The 16,963-nt window shown below is 38.3% G+C and overlaps 1 protein-coding gene and 1 non-coding gene across 7 annotated transcripts in view; one reads left to right on the top strand and one right to left on the bottom strand.

Moving 5' to 3' along the window:
- Positions 1 to 16,963, top strand: part of AGBL4 (AGBL carboxypeptidase 4) — a 1,081,794-nt gene that overhangs the window by 312,144 nt on the left and 752,687 nt on the right. The window lies entirely within an intron of this gene.
- Positions 4,471 to 4,575, bottom strand: LOC141572519 (U6 spliceosomal RNA). The gene has a single exon (XR_012497846.2). It is a non-coding gene; the product is annotated as a U6 spliceosomal RNA (small nuclear RNA).

Raw genomic sequence — 16,963 nt, 5'->3', positions numbered from 1 at the left:
ATGTTTTGCTGTGAGCCCATTGAAGAACAGTTTATATAAAAGATAATTTGATTAAAATCTAATTCTCTCTTGTACCTCCATTTATATTGTTGCAATTGGGTAGCAAAGTCTAAGGCTCTGGCGTACCCTAGAGCTCTTGGATTTTATAAATGTCTCTGTGTTGCTTAAGACTAAAATCTAGCTGCATCAGAATTTCCTCTTAAGAGGAAATAAAGTTCTTGGCTCAGATAGGGATTTCAAAACAGGAGTTACTGCACTGAAAGACACATTTTTTTTTTGGACCACTTTTAAACATGAGAAAAATGAATAGTACATCTAAATATGGAATCCATATCGATAGAATGGGAGGTAGGGTGGGCGTCCAGAAGTGCTTAGGGGAAAAGCAGGAGGGAAGTAATTTAAAATAGGACCAATAGTGTTTGTCTTGAAACTTGGCAGGCAAATCTAGAATTTCATAGTTGGCCGATAGCAGAGAAAGTCAAGGAATGAGAGTTTCCAGGCAAGTCCACAAATATAATAGTAAACCAATACAGGTAAAATTAAATTGTGCTAATACATATAAAGCGTTTACCATTTAATAAGTGTTCAGTAAACATGAGCTATTACTATTATTATTAGTGTTTGTTTTGCCTTATTGGACATTTAATTCAAAATAAGCTCTTCTTGCTTAAGCTTTTTTTCTCTTGCAATTTTTTTCTTGATAACAAGTGTTGAAAACATTTAAATTGATGCAATACATCTCTCAAAGCTTGCTCTCCTGGGCCTGTCCCTTTGACCCCCTCCAGATGAGGTTTTGGGCTCCTCTTACTCCAGCACGCATACCTTAGGCTTTTCTCCTTGAGCATTAATTACAACTTTGAACTTGACTGGACGCAATTTGAGGACGGCAACAGATTCTTTTTCGTCCCTGTTTTCCCAGGGACACTACTGTGTGTTTGGCACAGCATAGACTCTCGACTATTTGAATGAATGGCCATCAACTTACAGCTTATTTAGCCCTTTCACACCTGTCATATCCTCAGCTAAGCTCAGTCATATAGATGTTATTACAAACAACAACACTAAGGCTTAGAAAGGTTTAAGGTTTTTGCCCAAGGTGGGAAGTGGTGTAGTCAATATGCCATCCAGCCTGTCTAGCTCTAGGCTTCCTGTGCTTTTCACCATAACACACCACATTTTCTTGGAATTTATGATGGTGAGAAATAACAGTAGCCTGAACACGAAGAGACCTGGGTTCTAATATTGCTCTGCTCCTCTTTTAGGGCGCTGATAATATCAGATGTCTTGTCTTCTTCACCAGTGCCTGAGCACTCGTTGAGGGCAGGAGCAGCTATCTCATCCCCCTCTTCATCCCCAGCACACAGCACGGGGTGGGGAGGGTGGGGCACACAGTAGCTTCTCTCTGTACAGCTATGTGACTGATTGAATGAATGAGTGAATGGATACTGTTATTCTTGATAATAACAATAGCAACGATAATTGCATTCTATACACATAAATACAAAGCACTTTAGCATCCGTTATCTTGTTTTATCCTAACCCCACTCTGGATTTGACAAAGTTAGTTTGTTATCTGTGTTTTAGAGTGAGGCAAACTGAATCTCAGAGGTCTCAGTAATACACCAAAATCCATACCTTTGATTTAGAGCTTGGGTACCAACCCAGATGTGTCTGACTCCACATACCAGGCCTTTTGGTCACAATCAATCTGTTCCAAAGCTGGAGAAGTTTTTATGTTTACAGAAGGCAGACTCAAAGAGGACCAAGGCTCTGATAAATAGAAAGAATACCAATATTACTGATAGAACTTCCGGTCGTTTGGGCTATCAGAAGTAGAGATTCCTTTGCATGTACTTTTCTGTTTAAATTGCTGTTTGTTTGTTTGTTTGTTTATTACAGTTGACATGCAATATTATATTAGTTTCGGGCATAAAACACAGTGATTAGACATTTATATACTTTGCTAAGTGATCACCCCAATATGCCTAGTATGGATGTACTTTTCTGTCAGTACTTCTCAAACTTCACTTGTATCCAAGTCAGTAGAGATCTCATCAAATGCAGGTTGTGATTTGGTAAGTGTGCCACTGACCTGAGAGTGTCCATTTCTAACTGCTTTTCCTGTGATGCTGATACTGCCTTGAATAAGCAAGGCTTTAGACAGCCAGACTTCCTCTCTCCCACACCGGCCCTCTCTGCTCCTAAGCCTGGGCCCTGCGGGCTGGGCTGACTCAGTCTTTATAGTCCCCACTCTACCCCTTGTCTCCAGCGATATGATTTATCCCAACATGATTTTTCTGAGTAACCATTTTCAGTTCACACAGGGAATTATCACCTACAGTTATAGTCACATGGGCAGGGATTTGAACATGGAAGGCACGGAGTTAATCTGTTGATTTTCTTCATCGGCATAGACTGCACAACATGTCTCTGACCTCCAACTGAAATGTAAAAGCTCCCAAAGGGACGGCTTGAGATTTACCTTGTTAGACAGATTCGGGGAGCACTGGTGCGTCCCAGAGGGATCAGCAGGGATCCAGAGAGCATCCTTGTTCATTCTGAGAGCAGACGAAGCACTGGGAAGTCATGAAAAGAGAAGGAGGCTGGGCATCTCTGCCATTCCCTAGCTAGGCCAGCTTTAACAAGCACTCGAGGTTTTAGCATTTGTAGCTGTAAAGTGGGAAGTATGTTACCTATCCCAGAGAATTGCTGTCAAAATTGCAAGTCATACTATGTCTCTTCTATAGCATCATGAACTTCTTAGAGGTAGAACTTGTGTTACATTGGACTTCTGCCAACCGGAGCTCTGAGTACAATGCTTTCTCTATAATAGACCACCGGACCGGTTACAGATGGCCTAATAAAGAAACATTTATCTGGGAAAATACTGGAACATGCAAAAACATTATAATACTCATATTTTTGTATATTGCTTTAGTATTGCAAAGAAGAACATCTACTTTTCCAATCAATTACAAAGCTATGCCTTCCCATTATACTTTGGACAGAGACACAATTCCTTAACAAAGCCTATAATGCTGTTAATGAACTAGCAGTTGCTCGTCTCTAGACTTGGCTCAGACTGCTCTCCTGCATGATCTCTGCACACCCGTCAGTAGAACTGCAGTGGGATTTCAGTCCCTTGAATGCAGCATGTACCTTTTAGGCACAGGGAGAATAAAGGTTGTTCTCTTTGCCTGAAATGCACAACCCATTCTGTCCTTTATAATCCTTCATATTTCAGCTCAACCATCAACTACCCCCAAAGAAATTGTCCATGACTCCACTGATTAAGCCTGAGTTTTGATTTTTTTTTTCTCTTTTTCATATGAGCTGGTACATTCAAAGCACATATCACACTTGTAATTAATTTTTTTTCTTTTTGAAGTAATTTTTCAATTTTCAATTACAATTGACATTCAATATTATATTAGTTGCAGGTATACAACATAATGGTTAGACATTCATATAACTTATGAAGTGACCACCCCGATAAATCTAGTACCTATCTGATACCGTACATAGTTATTACAGTATTATTGACTGTATTCCCTATGTTGTACTTTACATCCCCATGAGTGTTTTGTAACTACCAATTTGTACTTCTTAATCCCTTTACCTTTTTCACCTATTCCATCAACATGTTCTCTGTATCTATGAGTTCATTTCTGTTTTATTCATTTATTTTGTTTTTTAGATTCCACATATAAGTAAAATCATATGACATTTATCTTTCTCTTTCTGACTTAACATATCTTATTTTACTTAGCATAATACCCACTAGATCCATCTATATTGTTGCAGATGGCAAGATGTCACTCTTTTTCATGGCTAAGTAATACTCAATTGTATATATGTACCACATCTTCTTTATCCATTCATCTATTGATGGGCACTTAGGTTGCTTTCATTTCTTGTGTACTGTAAATAATGCTGTAATGAATATATAGATACATATGTCTTTTCAAATTAGTGTTTTGGGTTTCTTCAGATAAATACCCAGAAGTGAAATTGCTAGGTCCTTCTTTGTCTCTTGTTATAACCTTTGTTTTAAAGTCTGTTTTGTCTCATATAAATATTGCTACCCTGCTTTTTTGTTTGTTTGTTTGTTTTCATTTGCATGAAATATCTTTTTCCATCCCTTTACTTTCAGTCCATGCGTGTATTTTGATCTGAAGTGAGTCTCTTATAGACAGCATATGTGAAGGTCATGTTTTCTTATCCATTTAGCCAACCAATGTCTTTTGATTGGAACATTTAATCCATTTACATTGAAAATAATTGTTGATGGATATGTAGTTGTCATTTTATTATTAATATTTTTGATCTTTTTTTTTCTTCTTAAAGAAGTTCCTTTAATGTTTCTTGTAATACTTATTTGGTGGTGATAAACTCCTTTAGCTTTTTCTTGTCTGGGAATCTCTTTTGTCTGTCCTTCAATTCTAAATGATAGCTTCATTGGGTAGAGTAATAAAAATGCGGAACGTCCTGAATTTGCATGTTATCCTTGCACAGGGACCATACTCATCTTTGTATCATTCCAATTTCAGTGTACCCTGTTTCCCCGAAAATAAGACCTAGCCAGACCATCGGCTCTAATGCATCTTTTAGAGCAAAAATTAATATAAGACCCGGTATTATATTATATTATATTATATTATATTATATTATATTATATTATATTATATTATATTACCCAGTCTTAGATTATAGTAAAATAAGACCAAATTTTATATTAATTTTTGCTCCAAGAGATGCATTAGAGCTGGTTGTCCGGCTGGGTCTTATTTTCGGGGAAACATGGTATGTGCTGCTGAAGCAAACAGTAATTAAATATTTTTTAAGATTATTCGCTCAGTATCCTCTGCAAGTAAAATACGAGTTCAGTGAGGGTAGGGTTTGTTATCTTATTCATTACAGTCACCACAGTTCTTGGCTCAATGCTTTCCACATAGAAATATTTATCAAATATTATCAGAATTGATAAAATATTGGATTCATATTATTACATTATTTTAAGTCCTTTTGGTTTATTAATCTAAATATTGGGTTAATTAATTTATATTATTATGTTGTTATTAATCCTTTTGATATTTTCCTTAAGAGTCAAACATAGAGTATGTTACATTTGTATTAGCACTTTCCTTTTTAATTAAATTTATTGTTTTGACAATGATTAGTAAAATTATGTAGGTTTCAAGTGTAAAATTCTATAGTATATCATCTCTGTATCACATTGTGTGCTCAGCATCCAGAGGCAGTTCTTCTACCACCATATATTTGACCCCCTTTACCCTCTTCTACCTTCCCCCCTGCCCCCCCTTACTCTCTGGTAACCACTAAACTGTTGTCTATGTCTGTGAGTTTATATTTCTTTGTTTATCTTGTTCCATTGTTGCTTGCACTTTATATCCCACATATAAGTGAAGTCATATGGGTCTCGACTTTTTCTGTCTGACTTATTTCATTTAGCATAGTAATCTCAAGATTCATCCGTGTTGTCACAACTCACAGTATTTCGTCTTTTCTTATGGCTGAGTAGCATTCCATTGTGTACATATACAATATCTTCTTTATCTAACCATCTGTCAAAGGGCACTTTTCTATAAATTCTCTTCCTTAAAAATCTCATCAAGCCAACTTTTAAAATAGTTATTTGTAACTTGATTTTTTGAAAAAGATACTGAGGATGACTGAGGTTAAGTGATTTGATCAAGTCTGCACAACCCATTTGTAGCAGAACTTAGATTAATTAACAGGTGAGGGACAGCAAGATAGGTTTCACTTGCCAGAAAGTGTGATTGTGTACCCTTGTGTGGTACTCTGATATTGGACCACTGACCTATATTCCAATCTAAAATGTGTATCTTATCATTCAGATCCCCAATCAGTAGTAGGAGGGGCATATGAAGAAATATCTAATTTATTTATGTGTGTAAAATATGTATTACATAATAAAAACTTATTTTTCGTTCTTAGGTACTCTTACAGCATTGAATAAGGATAAGCCATGAAAAGTCGAGGCAAAGGTCTGGGATGGTTTAGTGCAGCAATCATCAGTTCCCCAGAGAAGGTGTAAGTGGCACAGAGTTTCCCAAACTTGCCTGAGCATGAGAATCATCTGGGCCTCTTGTTAAACAAACAGATTCCCAGACCCTTCCTCAGCTGGTCTGGGGTGAGGCCCAGAAATCTGCATGTTTAGCCAATACCCCAGATCAAAAGGCTGGGTAACAGTGAAATGTTATGAAAAAAGTTTAAATGGGCAAAGACTAACATCCTGATCTGGGAAAAGGGCTGTGAACTCTCTGGTTGTGGCAAAATGCTGGGGGTACCAAAAACATGTATACAAGTGGACACTTTGGTCAACGTTGCTCAAGCAGTAGTTTGCCATAATCAGAAGTGTCTAGACGCTGATGTTAACCACTTTGAGCACCTCTTGTAATTGCAGAAGTCAAACGTGACTTGTATTCACCTTTTGTTATTGGTATATATTATTACAGTTTTAATACATTTTTCTTTTCTTAAAAATGTGTGTACATTTTTGGTACCTTCTGTAGTTTGGACTCTAGAAGATGCACTGAGAGCTCCTGGGGGTGTGTGCTGAGCCTGATTTAGGCTGTGTGGCTTGAGAATACCCAAGACTGATTTCCAGCACTGTACCTTACAGTAGAGGCGCAGATTGGTTGCTGGGATTCAAGTGACAGTTATAAGTGGGTGGTTAAGGACTGAAATGCAAGGCTCCTGAAATCTCCGATGAAGGCACAGACCTGCAGGCATCGTTAGGGGTTAGTGTTGTGTCTTGTTAGACAGTCTAAATGTGTATAACATCAGTAATGGGAACCCGGCTCGGGTACATTCAGCAAATATTCTGTAAGATGTACTTGGTTTCAAGTCCTAAACTGAGTATTGGGATTCGCAGAATCTAGAAGGAAACATTAACAAATGTATACATACCCCTAATACAGTGGGTAATGAGATCACAAACTACTCAATTTTGTCATTTCTTATTCTATCTGAACTCTAGGGCTTCTCAAAGCACAACTTAAATACCACTTTCTTAGAGGGTGAATAAAAGATAATAAAGGAGAGGTGGATCCAGAAAGCTGGGAAGAGGACATGCAAATTAGGAGTAACACAAGAGCAAAGGCACAGACTTATCAGAAATCTCCCTTTCCTAAGGGAGGTACTAGTATTTCAAAGTATTTTGAGAATAGCGTGTAAGGGGTGGAGGACAGAGATGAGGCTAGAGAAGTAAGTAGAGTTCAGATCACGAAAGGTCTTGAATGTCATGCTAAGGAGCCTGGACCTTTTTTTTTTTTCAGATGATGCCAATGGATTATTTTAACCATAAAAGAAACGTGGTCATATCGACGTGTTTTGTTTTGTTTTGTTTTTAATCCCAGCTGTAGCATTGTGGATGGGCAACATAGTTAGCAAAAGTAGTTCCCAAGAGAAGGCAGTGGGAGGTGTGTCAGAGGAGCTGGGCACTGATGCATGGGAAGGAGGCCATCAGAGAGCAGAAGGAAAGAGTTCAGTCAAACTAGATGAGGAAGCAGAAAGGGCAGCATGTAACATGGACAAGGCGGAAAGGTTTGTGGTGGCTTTGGCCCACATTTACTGCTATCCAGCAAGCAATGTGAAGGCTCTGTCTCTGTGGATATCCTTGAAGGAACCAGTAGCTCGGAAATGTTTGAGATGAATTAGCAGTGTTCTGACAGCTGGTTAAGCCATACACGGGTGTTCAGGCAAGAGGTTTGAGAGTGAAGGGCTGGAGTCCAGCTTCTTGTGAAGGAAACAGATGGGAGCAAGGCAAAGCCGCCATCATTGTGGGAAAGGAGAACTTTAGGTGAATTCCTGGAGTAAAAGCCAGAATTGGGATAAGAAAACCAATTATGGGCCTTAGACAACATTTATTAGGAAAGAGCTCTGATTTTACAATGTAATTGAAAGACACCAAGGATGATGGAGACTCTGGCATGTTAATTCACTTTTCTGAATTTCAGTGACTCCATCTATAGATGGGGATGATCTTATCTATTTCACAGAGTTGTTGAAAGTATTAACTATGCTAATCAAGGTGAAAGCTCCTACCATTGTGAGGAGACACAGTAGGTTTCCTTTTTGAAGGAAATTGAAGCTTTCTGCTTCAATTCAGAACGTGTCAAACAGCAGGGGTTAGCCCAGTCCCTCACGTGGAGGGATTTGCTTAGATAAGGAAGGGGAAGGAGAAGGCAAATTTTTAGAAATAAAACTGTGATGCTACCCAAAGTATGTGAGGCTGGAATCTTGCTAGACTAGACTAGGAAGAAACCAGTCCAAGGGAGGTCTTGGAATGGCCTTCCTGTGTTGCATTCAATTCCCTGAAAATAAGACCGGGTCTTATATTAACTTTTGCTCCAAAAGACGCATTAGGGCTTATGTTCAGGGGATGTCCTCCTGAAAAATCATGCTAGGGCTTATTTTCTGGTTGGTCTTATTTGCAGGGAAACATGGTATGTGCACATGAATCTAGGTGAAACAATCTAAAGCAGAAAATTTATATTCTAGTGTGGACCATGTCATTCGCATCCAGAGGGCACATTTAGAAAATTAAAGTGAAATGCATAATTCTAAAGCTTCAATAAGAGCTCCTCTTTTGCATGACTTTTAACTACTGACTATACTGAATTGCTTTCCCCAGCAAGATGGCTTTTGTAGTTGATTACATGTTAAATCAAAAACTCAGCTATATGAGGACTCATAAAAAGCAATTAATTTTAACCTAAGGTACATAATTGCAATGAATTGCCAAGGTACAAGGAGAAGAAAGGGACACAATATAAGGTTTCAAAACCCCATGTGCTTTTTTGTTTCCATTCTTAGGAAGTTCCTAGAAGAGATCCTACATCAGTGTATTCTAGGCTGTGCCATTTTGTGTCTCTCTACTCTCTTCAAACCGGGCTAGTTAACTGTCTTCCCTCACCCTCCCTTCATTTCTTGCAGTCTTTGCAAATGAACTTCATTGGTCCAAGGTCTCTTTCTCCCTTATATATGGACACACTTTTTACATCAGTTGAGTTTGTTTTATTTTTTGTTTTTCTTATTAAGAACACCTTGTCGCATAGCAGAGGGACTCCACAGCAGGTAGACTCTGTTCACAGAACTATTAAATAGTTTTTGAGCCTTCTACTCTTCCAAATCTCCCTCTCTTCCATCGATCACTCTTTTTCTGACTCTTTGGTTTAATGAACTATTTGATTAACCCCTTTAGCATTAAGAACCACCCTGCTTGTTTTTGCTAAAGAATTTCAAGGACGTTCTTCTCCAGGGAAGTGTCTCAGATGCCTTCTCTGGATATAGCTTTTATCACTTGTTTCTCCTTAAGCCTGAAGAGATAGATCAGAAGCTTTGATATACTGTCAATGGTACCACATGTCTACATGTTTGTCTTCTGTAGACCCAGAACGCTCAGTGGGTGAAGGTATTATAAGTTAGATCACTGAGTAATGGAGCAGTGAGCTTTAAACCTCTGACCCTTCTTGTCTTTTCAGTTCATTATTGCAGCAATCACAGTCACTTTCTTTTTAAAAAAAAATATTTATTTTTTTTAGCTACAGTTGCCATTCAATAACATATTAGTTTCAGGTGTACAGCATAGTGGTTAGACATTTATATAATTTATGCAGTGACTCCCGATTAGTCTAATACCCACCTGGCACTATACACAGTTGCTGCGACATTATTGACTGTATTCTCTATGCTGTACTTTATAATTTATAACCCTGTGACTAGTTTGTAACTAGTATTTCTTAATCCCTTCACCTTTTTCACCCAGCTCCCCAATCCCCTCCCACCTGGCAACCATCAGTTTGTTCTCTGTATCTATGAGTCACTTTCCGCTAGTTGTTCATATTTTTCTTGTGTTTTTTTGACAATGGTGCAACCAGGTGTGAGTCAGCTGCCTCCATGGCCGTATGATTATAATAATAACTAAGATGCAGAGAGCTTACTCTATGCCAGGCCACACATTTATCTGTAGTGACTAATTTATGTACTATATAGGTACATAGTAATTCATTTAATTATTCAGTAGCCTTATCAGATAAAAACTGTTATTAGCCTCATTTTTTATCATATGAAGAAATTGGAGCTCAGAGAGACTAACTTACTTGCCCAGGGTCTCACAGTTAATAACTAGCAGAACTAGGACCCAGTCCTACCCTGGAGCCAGTGCTCTGAAATATTGTTACATTTGTCTAAGGCTGTTTTTGAAGCATGTTCACAGCAACCCCAAAATTATTCCCATTTTACAAATGAGGAAATGGAGGCTCTAAGATATGATGGATATGCTGAAAATCACATAGCTGGTAAGGAGTAAAACGGGGGCATGAACCAAGGTTATTCATTTTAAATTTAGAAATTTTTACCAAACAGTTGATATTCTAAATTCAAGCATCTGGGAATAATTTTGTGTCTGATTTAATTTACAGGTATGTATGCCCAGACCTGTATGTGTGTGTGTATATGTGTGCATTCATACATATATATGGATATATACCTTTGACATTTGCACACATATAAATATCATTTAGATAAATTTTTAACTTTTAATTTGGTTATTATGTAAGTGTAACAAAATATGATGATTCTTTTGAAAAAACATTAGTACATCATTTGTTATGCCTTTAACAAGGACTATATCCATATAATCAAAATTTATCTTATTGGAACATTGGTATTTTTTGACATTGACATCTGGAGTTTAAATCTAAGGATAATCCACTTTAACCAGGTGGTATACTTCCTAAACATAAAGTGCAGAACATTTTTTGGTGCAACTCCCTGGTTTTCATATGTTCTCGAAGTCCTTCATGTGATGTGGGTGTTGGGGTATGGTAGGTAGAAACAGTTTTTGTCATCCCATGATCTGATTTTTAATTCTGATTCTGCTTCCGACTTCCAGCAAATTCCACTCACTTAACTTTTTTCTCTAAGAATTGGTATTTTAATCTGCTAAAAATAAGTAACTTTTCTGACCTTTAGAAGTTCTCCCACTAATTTTCTTTTCACATAGTTGTCAGAGTGATAGCTCTAAAACATTGCCCAGATCATGTCATTAACCTCCTTAAAATCCATTTCTCACTCTCCCTTGTAAAGTTCAAATTCTTTAGCTTGACTCTAACAGCCCTTTATAGCCTATATTCTAGTTTTATCCCTCTTGAGCTTTCCTCACTCTCCCTACACTTGAGTGGTACTTCAGCCCAAGTTCACCTAATTATTAATAGGTTCAAGCTTAGAACCCAGATTCTGTAACATTAAATAAAATGCTTTTTCCATTCTAACATCATCTCTAACAAACCTCTAGAAGTAACTTATTATTGAAGTGTATTCCGCTTACTATCTCCAGAGCATGCTTCTATCTCATCTTTTCTTTGATGAATAATAAAAACAATCAATTAATACTTATTTTTGTACCACTCTGATAGCTGCTATGCAATTTGATAGAAGTAAGATACAGTCCTTCTGTTAGGAGCCCAAAGTGTAGTGGAAGGATTCTAATTAAGGTAGAGTCTGCCTCTCTCCTCTGACATAATGTAACATAGATCAGAGGAGAGGGACAGAGACAGTGAGGAGGTGGGAAAGGGCCCAGAACTGGGGATCAGGAGACCTGGATTCTGATCCCAGCCGCGCTGTACACTTTCTGTGACCTCACATAAATCATTCCCCTCTCTAGGCCTCAGTTGCCCCATCTAAAAGTGTATGGGTTTGGAGTAGCATTAGATGCCTAAGACTCAAGTGAACTCTAATATTGTCACCACTTTTATCCCTAACATGTATTATTCCTCCAAAATAAAAGGAATGACTACCATTAGTTGAGTGCTTCCTATGTGCCACCCACTGTTTTTAATACTTTCCATGTACCTATTCCTCACAACAACCTGTGAAGTATGTATTATTATTATCATCCTCATTCTATAGATTAGGAAGATGAGTTACAGTTTAAGTAAGTGATTGATCTGTGATTTCAACCTAGGCTTTTGTGTTTGCAGAGCAGTTCTTTGTGGCTTCTTAAAGATTCTCGCTCTCACAGCAAGACTTGAGTGGCACTCGAGGTTTCAGCTCTGTGGATTGGAGCATTAACTGTTCCATATATTACTTGGTCATGTTTCTTTGATCTTACAAGTTTTAACAGTGTAGGCACATCTTCAATGCATACTCATTGGCAAATGTAGTGACTCTTTCTTGGAATCAGTGCTTATCATCTCTCACTCCAGATAATGCCACTTCAAAGATGTGTAAGAAGGCTATGTGCATGTTTCTGATGATTTTTAAAATTTTACAACAATGAGCATTCCCCACGGCTCGTACTTGAGAAGCATGCTTAACAATACAGCCCAACGGATCTCATCAAAATAAATAAAGGGAATAGTGCAATTCAAATTTTTCTCATGTATTTCCCATTTATTCACCAACGCATAAAATTGATAATTGAAATAGACTCCTTTCTATTAATGTGAGTTTAATAATGTACTATACTCTGTGGGTTTGTATATATGAATGTGTGTCTGCATGTTCATATGAGGGCCACCAGTCCTCAACAACACTGTGAACTAGGGTGGGCATTAATTATTCTCCTTATTACAGATGAGGAATTTGAACCTCAAAGAGATAAAGTGGCCCCTTTTAGGCCTCACACCTACAAGGGTTATGAATAACCATGACTTGAAATCAGGTTTCCCTGATTCCAAAGTCAGCATTCCTTTTACTATGCTGTAGTGCGCCCCCCTGCATTTTTCACATATGATTTTATTCAAGTCCGGGATGGATCAGGCTAACTAGAGTCCTTGTGGTAGCAGTGAGACCCAGAGATCAGCAGGGTTACTGAATCTCCACTGCATCTGGCAAGAGCCAGTGAAAGACTAACCAGATTCCCTTGCAGGCAGGAAAGACATACGCACGCTTAGGTCAGGACCATGGAGAGCTCTCAGTGAGCTTTTTATTCTTTGCATCCTGGGCTTCATTCACCCTCAGGTCTAGAAAAAAGCCTTGTCTGCTTAGATCCAGCCTACTCTGTAGTTGCCAGGAGGGACCTTCCTAGTTCATATTTATATACAATTCATTCAAACTGCTTTTTGTTGCAGTTTTGCTGTTGTTTGTGTGATGATTTGTTCACTGTCTTCTCCCATACACAGATACACACTGTAGACCATACATGCTCTGAGGTCAAGGCCACATCTGTTTTTACTCATTATTGTATCCGCCATTGCTAAGAACAATGCCTGCAATTTTGTAAACACTCAACAAACATTTGTTAAATAAATGCTGAGTGCATACAAATATCAAGTGTTAAACACCTACTCAGTGCTGGGCTCTGTTCTGGGTGCTGCTGCCTGTTTGCCTGTTGAACCTCACTGAATAACAATCACTCCCTGAGAGAGCAAGGAAGGACACTATCAGCTTGTGTGACCTCATGACCAAAATTCTTGAGAGACCTGCGTATATTATTGCTCCTACTTTCTCGCTTCCCATTCAGTCTTCAACCTATTGCATGCTAGTGTCTGCCTCCACCACTCTATTGGAATTGCTTCCTTGATCAACCTTGAGATATCTTTTATAACCTCATCTCACATGCTATCCAGCATTTGACATTGTCAATCACTCCTCTTCCGCCTGTTCACTCTTATCTTTTCTGGCAACATTCTATCTTGGTTTTCCTCTCACATCTCCATCTACTTCCTGTTCTCCTTGAATTTCCTTTCTTTTGAGGACCCTTAAGTTTTGGATTTCCTAGGGTTCCATCCTCCTCTCTTCACACAATTCCCTTCTTTTCTAATTCACAATATTCAGTTCCTATGATTTCAGCTACTATCTACAAACTAACCCTTATTGAATCTGTCATTTCATACCTAGATATTCTCATAAGGTTTCAGCTCACATTTCCAAATGTCTCTTGGCTAGTGGAATGGACAATTCCTTGCAGAGAATGTTTTGGGGATAAAAGCATAATGGTGAGAAAGCTTCTAGCATGTTTGGGTGTGAGTATAAATAGTTAAAGACATTCATTTGATCTTATTAATGCAGATTATTTTTGCAAACAGAAAAAAAAAAAACTAGTATAAAATAGGTACCTGATAAACATTTCTGAATATATGAAACAGTGAATGAATGAACTGGGTTCATTCATTCAGAGGAATTGATAGGTCTAGAACACTCTCTACTAGGTATTTTACAAATGTAATTTAATATTGTAACAACTAATAATATATTGCATGTTTTATATATTTTTAATTTATTTATGTCCCCTTGTCCCATTGCCACTACCGTCATTCAAGCCTCCATTTTTCCTGATTTAGATCACTTTCTCCCCTCTAATCGGTCTTCTATATAATTGCCAAAATCATCTTTTTAAAAAGCAAATTTGGTCATGTCAGTGTTCTTCTCAAACTCTCCAATTACCCTAATTTTCTATAAGATAAAGAAATAACTCTTTAGTTACATTCTAGAGCTGTCCCTTTCTGTGCTCTAGTCACCTTGAACTACTTTCTGTCATTTCACTATATTTTGTCCATTCTTTCTAAAACTTTAGCTACTTAAGAAGGCCTTGCTATTCTCTTACCCCAGCCTTTTATACACGCTGTGTTATCTGTCTTATATGCTTTGTTTTAACTTTGCTCCTTTGACAGTTTAGCTCATTAGAAAGCACTCTGTACAGTGTCTGGCATGTAGTAAACATTCTACAAACGCAGGGAATGCCATTGTCACCATTGCTTTTGTTGTCATGTCACCGTCGTGGTCACCAATATCATCATCATCATCATCATCATCATCATCATCAGACGTGAGGGATCCTAACGTGTCACAGGTATCAGGGATTTTACAGATTGCTTAGTTCAATTGACATTTTATATATTCTTTATTGGGGTGACAACTGTTAGTAAAGTTACATAGGTTTCCGGTGTCCAGTTCTGCAATACATCGTCTGTATATCACAGTGTGTGTTCTTACATAGATCCAGGAAATGGAGGAAGTTTGTTCAGCATATAAAGTTTGTGAGAAAGATGCCAAATCAAGAGAGCCAGAAGCTAGCTAAACTGACTTTACCCACGGCCCCGATAGGCCTCTTAGGGTTTTTAAATTATTTTACCTTTTAACCAATTAACAGCAGCAATTTGATATAGAGGGAAAAGCGTGGTCATTCTTAACTGGGCTCAACTCCAGGCTCTTCTATTTACTTGATAATATTACTTAATTCACAGAGCTGTTACAATGGACAATGTGTATGGAATACCTAACACAAACCTTGGCACAAAGCAAATGCTCCCTCCTTGCCTCCTATTTGGTCTCTGTCCTCTCATACATGTAGGCTAGAGGTATTCTGGGACCTTATAATTATGCCGGTCAAAACAGTGGTTGGCTTTTAAAACTTGCAGGAGGGAAATATCATGGGAAGAAAATTAAGAGCATATTGTCTTCAGCGTGAGCAGAAACTCAAAATAGATTGCTGTGCACGGGTTTCTAGTTGTGCTGGGGAATGCAGCCAGCTGAGTACAGCATGGCGCGATCGTGGGACTCTGCCAGCTTTGCCCTCCCTGCGCGTAGGACAGGTGCGTCTGTGCCCGTGGCCCATATTGTGCGTCCAGAAGAGATTCAGGCAGGTTTGGATTCAGTAAGAGTTACAGAGGGGCCTGCAGAAGGGGTCCAGGAACCCTGAACCTGCTTCCTGCATTTTAGTGCTCAGGAATCCAGACCGCTGTCTGCAGAAAGTTTTACAGAACTGTTCTCCTAGTGTAAGGAAGAAAGTGCCCTCATACATGTTCTGCTTTTTTCCTTCCTGACTCTATCTCCGTCTCTCAGGCCTGACCTTTCCCTTTTAAGCTTGGCTATATAAGACTGGGCGGATCTTCCATTGGGGAATTGGAATATTTCTGTCCTCCTGTGTGGAAAACTGAAACTGTATCAAAGAAAACTGGAACTGTCATTCATCAAGGGGAAATGAAGTAGCATTTATTGATTTTCTAGATTTGCTCCATTAGTTTTTATTAATCCTCTGAAGTAGATATTTTTTTTAACAAGTGAAGAAGCTGAGATATTAATAAACCAATGATTATAATAACTTAAGGAAGGTCGCAAAGCTCGTGAGCCCAGATTTTAAATGAAGGCCTATCTGATTTCCACTTTCCCATGTAATCCCCAAGTAGCTGTGTCATCTGTCTTCACTTCTCAGCTGAGCTTTCTTCTTCAGGGCCTCTGGCTTGTGTTTGCACCCATATTCACAAAGGAAATCCAGATTATATGCTCCCAATCCTCGCTACTGATTTCTTCCTCCTTTCTGCTCCCCAAGGGTGGCTTTCCTCTTCAACTCTTACTTTTAGATGAATTGTGTGACCTTGATCACTTAAAGTATCACTTTCTGATTGTCTTCCCCCAAATACTCATTAGATATGAATTGCACAATTTTCTAAAAATAGCCACTAGATCGTATTGTTTCATGGTATGCAACAGTGCTAAGAAGTCCAACGTGTGTGCTGCAACAAAAGTTTTGGTACTGATTTCATTAGTTTGACAGTTTGGAGGAGTAAAGGGAAGAGGGAGAGAGGGAAGGATGCAGGATTAGAGGGAGGGAAAAGAAGCAGAAGGAAGGGTGGAGAAGAGAGAAGAGAGAGAAAGGAATGGATTTAGAATAAGAAGATTTGGTTTCGGCCCCTGGCATGTGTAACTGTTCCTGAGATTAGGAATGAGGTTAGCTTCTCTGAGCCTTAGTTCCTTTTCCAGACTATAAGGAGAGTCATCTCTGCCTTTTCTTCCTCGAAAGGTTAGTGTGAGATCATAGTTACATCTATGAAGACATAGATGTAAAAGTATTTTACAGATTTTAAAATACTTTACAATCACAGATTTTGCTAATAACATTCAACATTTAAAAAAATAACACAGTGTTTTCACATGCATTTTTTTTTTTCTCTCTTGCCTATTTGTCAATATT

The sequence above is a fragment of the Rhinolophus sinicus genome, chromosome 14, assembly GCF_057876585.1.
Source record: "Rhinolophus sinicus isolate RSI-liver-muscle chromosome 14, RSI-T2T, whole genome shotgun sequence".
Lineage (NCBI taxonomy): Eukaryota > Metazoa > Chordata > Mammalia > Chiroptera > Rhinolophidae > Rhinolophus > Rhinolophus sinicus.
The sequence above is the reverse complement of the archived record's forward strand: the minus strand, read 5'-3'. Positions and strand labels throughout refer to the sequence as shown.